The sequence below is a fragment of the Magnolia sinica genome, chromosome 19, assembly GCF_029962835.1.
Source record: "Magnolia sinica isolate HGM2019 chromosome 19, MsV1, whole genome shotgun sequence".
Taxonomy (NCBI): domain Eukaryota; kingdom Viridiplantae; phylum Streptophyta; class Magnoliopsida; order Magnoliales; family Magnoliaceae; genus Magnolia; species Magnolia sinica.
The window spans coordinates 41547535-41554699 of NC_080591.1; the positions used below are offsets into that span (position 1 = coordinate 41547535).

Genomic DNA, 7165 nt, shown 5'->3' on the forward strand with positions numbered 1-7165 from the left:
GTGTGTGATCCCTTACCTACTTGGGCATGAACCACACACACAGAAATTAATTAAAACATAAACCTCATAAATAAAATCCTACAACAAAAAATAACACTCCTACAATAAATAAAATTAACTAGAAGCAATTAAAAAATTAGAGGAATAAAGTTACTGGATTAAAATAACTAGAATTAAGGATGCTAGAAAACAAAAAATAGAAACAATGTTAGTATTTCTAAAACAAAAAAAAGAAAAAGAAAAAAAGAAGACTATAAAAACCTAACTACAACTTCTAGAATTAAAACCCTAAAAATAAAACACTAAATTAGAACTAGAAATCAAAACCCTAATTTAAACTCAAGTATTCTTATTGTAAAGTCCTGGCAATTGCACCAAAAACTTGTGAGGCAATCCCAAGCGTAAGACTACATTATAGTAATAAACTCGACAAGATCGAGATCATTCTACATGGAATTGGTGAACATAGTGAATGCTAAAAAGGTTTTTGGGTTTTTAATCCCCATGGAAAGTAGAATTAAAGGGTTTAAATAATAATTAAAATGACATGGATACAACAATCCCCAATCAATAGAATTTGAACTTAATTTGCTCTCTCGAATTGATAACTCAATTAGAACCAGATTCTAATCTGTTCGAATTGAAAAATAATGCAATAAACTCAATCATAAAAATCCAACAATATGAGAATCATATTAGTTGATCTCTCATAAAGGTCTATGTAATCAATCACAGTAAATCAAAAGCATCTATTATACCCGAAGTTAATAATAGATCAATCAATTTTATAGATTGACTCCTTTTCCAATCTAAGAATTCAATCACACAATCACAATTCAACACGTAAAACTAATAACTTTCATAAAAAATGTATTAAATATCAAATATCTATGAAAATTTTTATCACTTAGCTGTAACTAAGAGATTAGTCTAACATGGCTAACATCTAAAACAAAAGAAAAGTGAAAAACAAACTAGGGAGGATGAATTCCCCATTACACATCATCTTTACGAATTAGCGTATGGGCGGAGTTAGTCCATCATAGAAAAGCTTATTACTCATCAAGTTTCATATCCATGATGTGGACAAGAATTCAAAAGATCCTTAAATCTCTCACAACATTGGAATAAGGTATCTTCCTCTTTTTGAAAAAAGTTCATGATCACCCTTCTCAGGGTAATGGTTTTATAAACTAGAAAGAACTTTTTAAGTAACTTTCGAGTCATCTCAGCCCATGTCTTGATTGATCTTGGCCTTAGAGTGTAATGTCAAGACTTGGTCTTCTCATTTAACGAGAAAGGAAACAATTTCAATGTCAAGGTGTCCTAAAAAATGTTTTTAAATTATAGGGTTGCTACAATCTCATCAAATTCCTTGAGAAGTAGATATGGGCTTTTAGAGTCAAGTCCATGAACTATTAAGAGTAGTTGGATCACTCCTGGCTTGAAATCCACATTTCATGCATTGTGTGGGAACACCATGCAAGAAGATGTACTCGCCTTCAGTGGTTGTAGATAATAACATAGCATTTTAGGTGGAGGAACATTTTGTACATCGTTCTTATCTTGTTGTTCCACAGTGGGATGTGTTAATGCACTGATTTTTGCACCTTATTTGTCAATCACGTGGGTCGTTGTGTTAAGTAGTCAATTAAGCCTTTAGAAAATGAAGATTGAAGACACAAGCGAAGTGGAAGCATCATGGAAGCAAAAATAGGTAAATGAGGTGCCTTGGTGACCCTAACCCTTGACCCAAAACAACTCATTACCCTCTAGATGAACATGACTAATAGGAATACATAATTGATCATCCCTTAGCCGTACGAGACTAAGAAAAACATGATAAACAAGGCTAGAAGAGGTGGAAATCTTCTTTATAAAAGATAGCCCAAAACAACAGATTCTAAGTGATGTTCGATGGGATCGAGCTATCATCAAATAGCCGTCGATGACATTGAGCTGCCATCGAATAGCTGTCGTTGACACCGAAGGATGACCAATGACATCGATCGAGAGTCAGGGATGTCTAATAACCAAACTAGATTTTTGTCTAAAATTATCTATAGAATTGAGGTCCCTTCGATGACATCAAAGTCTCCTCGATGACATCGATTGAGAGTCAGAATTATCCGACAACTTTTTTGGATTTTTCTCTGACTTTCTCGATGGCATCAAAGCCCTTTCGATGACATTAAAACTTGATGTTCAATGATATCAAAGGTCAATCAATGGCATCAGTAATGATCCATATTTGTCTAGTAAGAAAATACCACATTTAGTTTGGATTGTTTGATGGCATCGAGGAACCCTTCGATGGTATCAAAGGTAGCTTCGATGATGTCGAAGGACCTTCAATGACATTGACAGAGTCATTTTTTAACCATTGCAGCTCAAACTTTATAAAAATGACATTTGATTCTAAGGCTTTTTGATGGGTTTTTGGAGCAATAGAATGTACGGTGATTTCATATTCCCAAGCCTCTATTCCATTGAGTTCTAAGCAATCTCTTTTGAGATTAAAAATCTAATGAGGACTCCAACCTCAACATTGAGATGTGCTTGAACTCTTCCATTTTTTAGAGATTGGGCTTAAGCAATCTTGGCAAACCATTGTCTAAATCGTCTAGGAGACCCATCTAGGTGAATCCCCTAGGAAAATAACTTCTCACTAGTTGTAGGAAATTCAACCAACTTCCCATCACCTTGGTCACCTCGAAAGACTATCATATGCAAGGTGATTGATCTAGGAGCTAAAGCCTTGGCAATGCAACTGAAAGTGCCCTGGTTTGTCAATTAGCGTGAGGGCTGAGTTAGTTAGTCAAGTGAGTCCCATATGAAGATCATAAAAGCTATTACCCTGACCAGATGTGTGTTTCAAGATCTTCAAAGGTAAATCAAGCCTCACATCCCATGTCCCAAAACACCCAGGTAAATAAATCCTTAAAAATCTTAGAACAACATAGGTATTAAAAAGTTTGAAAAATGTGTTTCTAAATGGAAAATTTTCTAAGTTTTCTGCTTGGGTTGATGACATCGAACACTCATTTTCTATGACATCGAACAGTGTTTGATGACATCGAAAAGTGACCTTTTATGTCCAGCAACCACATAAGTATTTGGACAGAATATTTGATGAATCGAATGTACCTTCGATGACATAAAAAACATGCAGTCGATGACATCAAGGCTAATTTGATGACATCGATGAACTTAGAGCTTTATCCAGCAAAACTTCTTAAAAAATATTCTGGTATTACTCGAGGAATCAAACGAGCTTCGATGTCATCGAGATTCAAACTCTGATGACATCGAGCGAGGTTCGATGACATCGAATATGGACAAGTCTGTGTCCAGCAAGCTTTAAAAGAAAATCAACTAAAATGTTCAAGGAATCGAGCTATCCTCAACGACATTGAAATTCAAACGTCGATGACATCAAAACTAGTTTGATGACATCAAAATTGGACAAGGAAGTGTCCAACGAGCCTTCAAGGAATATCTTCTGAAAAGATCGATGAATCGAACTGTGATTCGATGACATCAAAATTTGAAATTCGATGACATCGAATCAGGCTCGATGACGTCGAAGAAAGACTTAAAATTGTCCAACAAGCTCTGATGAAATGTCATGCAAAGTGTCGAGGAATCGAACTGTAATTCAATGACATCGGAGTTCAAATCTCGATGACATTGAATCAAGTTCGATGACATTGATCACTAGTTAAAAAGTTTCAGCAATATTTTTCAGTAGAGTTTGTGTCATTGAACTGACATTGATGTCATTGAAAGTATTATTCAATTACATCGAATTAGGTTCGATGACATTGAACTCAGTCAGACACTGACTAATTTATTACCGTTAGAGCCTTTTGCCGTTATAAGGTGAGCTTGTTCTTGGTTGTTGTATTGAGAAAAAGAGACAAAAGCTCTGAAAGAGTTATTGCTTATCACCAACTCTAAGCCCTTTTTCTCATGGGAGTTCATCCTTCAATCCACCCTCATCATTGATATTTAATAAAGTGGATTAATGAATGAACTTTCTCATTCAAGGATCATCCGATTACCTCCTTAATGGCAAATCATTGACCTAGGATCCCTTGAATGCTTAAATACCTTAGAATCACTCCGTCTCTTCAATGAGTAACATTCATTAGAGTGGATTCCAACATAACCTTGACCTAACCCCGTCGCCTTACATTAGAGCATCATAAGTGTTGCAGATCAACGGAGCTAAAGAATCTTCGCCATCTTCATCAACGCATAGAACGGGGCTCATCTACTTACTGTAAGTCATTAGAGTCCAGAGACCCTGTTGATCATTCCTTGTGTAGGATTGGGTCATAGGTGTATCTTAAACCCTTCAAGCCCTTAGTGGAGGCCTTCGACAGGAGAGTACGTTTAAGTGCTTAGTGTAGGACTTTTGCTCTTGTGTAGGACAAACTTAGGTCCTTGTGTAGGTCCTTGGCCTATGTGGCCTAAACTAAGTTCCTTGTGTGGATCATTGGCCTATGTGGCCTAAACCAGGTTCCTTGTGTGGATCCTTGGCCTGTGTAGCTTAAAACCCAGGTTCCTTGTGTGGATCCTTGGCCTGTGTGGCCTAAAACCCAAGTTCCTTGTGTGGATCCTTAGCCTGTGTGGCCTAAAATCTAGGTTCCTTGTGTGGATCCTTGGCCTGTGTGGCCTAAAACCCAGGTTTCTTGTGTGGATCATTGGCCTGTGTGGTATAAAACCCAAGTTTCTTGTGTGGATCCTTGGCTTGTGTGGCCTAAAATCTAGGTGTTTTGTGTAGGACCTTTGCTCTTGTGTAGGGCATAAACTATCGTGTCCTTGTGTAAGACCCTTGCCTTATGTAGGTATGTTTAGGTACCTTGTGTAGGTCCTTGAGTCAACCTTATATAGGTTGTAAAGGTTTGAGGTGAACTTGATTTGAAACCTCCGTTCGAGAAATCTGGTACACTTAAGGGTGAAGTGCATTCGTCGGGAGTGAAGTAGGCACATAGCCGAACCACTATACATGACTGTGTTTGGGATTGTTACTTGCATATTCTTTTGATTCTATTTATCTTGAATGTTCATATAAAGCATGATTATTTGAATATCTAGAACTGATAAGAATCACATCCCACACACACTTATACACACAATCCATCATAGACTAATTGTTAACTCTGCTTAATATTTAGTAGTCTTGTGCTTGGATCCTTTACTTGGCTTGGAAGTCATTAGAGTTAACATAAGTATATCTTGATTGTTGTAGAATAGATCAAGATTAGGATAATAGGATTTTAAATTGGTATAAAATTTTATAAAGTCCTATTCACCCCCCTCTAGGACACTTTGACCTATTCCTACTTTTACTACAACAGTCTATACCGCAATTTCAGCAGCGACACCATGATCAAGGGAGCATCAGGGAGTTGATTGAAGCACGAAAGAGCGAAGATCAAGTAACTTAAAGAGGGTACAAAAGGGGACTCAATCCAACAAGTAAGTTACCATTTTAAGAGTCTAAGTTTAGTCTTTTTTCTTATGTAGGATTAAGGCTAAGAGTTTGTAAACCCAAACTCGAGTAGGTTCTTATGTAGGACCTTGGTCTTTGTGTAGGGCCTAAATTCGTGATTCTTGCGTAGGACCTTGGTTCTGGAGTAGAGCCTAAATTACCAGGTTCTTGTGTAAGACCTTGTCTCTTTCATGGGCCCAAAACAATGGGTTCTTGTGTAGGACCTTGTCACTTTCATGGGGCCTAAAACATTGGGTTCTTGTGTAGGACATTGGCTCGAGAGTAGAGCCTAAATTGTCAGGTTTGGAGTAAAACTTTTGTAGGGCATAAAACTTAAAGTCTTTGTCTATGACTGTAAAGGTTAGAGGTAAACCTAATTTAAAACCTCCAATAGTAAAATCTGGTACACTTATGGGTTGAGTACGTCTGTCAAGAGTGAAGTAGGGAAGTAGCCGAACTACTATATATGACCGTGTTTGGGATTGTCATTTGCACACTTGTTTAATTATGCACATGTGTTTAAATATTTAAATTATTCATGCATGATTAGAAGAATGCTTAGTGATTGACATATAGCACATCCTACACACACATATATACTATCTTGATAAACTAATTGCTTATTTTTATATCCTTTGTAATCTATGTGATTGGACCCTCTATTGGCTTGGAAGACTTACAGTAATATTGTCGTGCTTAGTTTAATTGGAAATTAGTTTAAGTTAGGATTTTTTTTAAATGTATAATTTTTAATATGTCCTAATCACCCCCCCTCTTTAAGATATAACCTTCATTTTGTAGCTCCGTCAAGCTTCCACAAAGCGCAGTCGTGGTAATCCCATTATGCCACATGCCACGTTTTCAATTGGTATTAAAGCAGGTAGCTCTTGAAGGGTTTAACCACCTGGAGTTAAAAACATGGAGCTTAAGAATGTCGTCTAACAAAAAGGGTAGTGTCGTCACACAACCACTATACTTTGATGGGTTTAACTATGCGTATTGGAAGGCTAGGATGATGGTCTTTCTAATGTCACTTGACCATTCAGTTTAGGCTATTGTCGAACAAGGATGGACAATGCCCATAGAACATGTCATGATTGATAATAGAACCATTAGCGCTCTAAAAGAAAAATCCAGATGGAGTGTCAATAAGAGAGCACGACATACCTATAATGTCAAATCTCTCAATGTTATTTACTGTACGGTTTCTCCTGATGAATTTAAATGCATATGTACTTTTAAAACTAGGAAAGATGTGTGGGACACCTTGGAAGTCACCTACAAAGGAACTAGCAAAGTAAAAAAGATTGAAACTTCAGCTCTTAATGACCAATTTGAAAACATTAGGATGGAAGAGTCTAAAACTTTCATAGAATTCTACTCTAAACTGAATGATATTTGTAATTCCATATGAGGTTTAGGAGAGAGAGTTCCAAAAGGGTGTATATATAGGAAAATCTTAGATCCTAGCCAGATATGTTCACTCCCAAGATAACCTCTATAGAAGAGTATAGGAATGTAGGTGAGATGAAAGTAAAAGAACTTATAGGTTCCCTATAAACATTTGAACTACACTTTAAGGTCCCCTCTAAAGGAAAGAAATTTACCGTCCTCAAATCATTATATAGGCATTCAATAAACATAATGAAATTAAATCTAAAAGTG

The 7165-nt window shown here is 36.6% G+C and overlaps 1 non-coding gene across 1 annotated transcript; it reads left to right on the forward strand.

The window, feature by feature from the left end:
* The first annotated feature begins 1072 nt into the window (after positions 1-1072).
* On the forward strand, positions 1073-1179 carry LOC131235850 (small nucleolar RNA R71). Its single transcript, XR_009166369.1, has one exon. It is a non-coding gene; the product is annotated as a small nucleolar RNA R71 (small nucleolar RNA).
* Positions 1180-7165: the final 5986 nt, after the last annotated feature.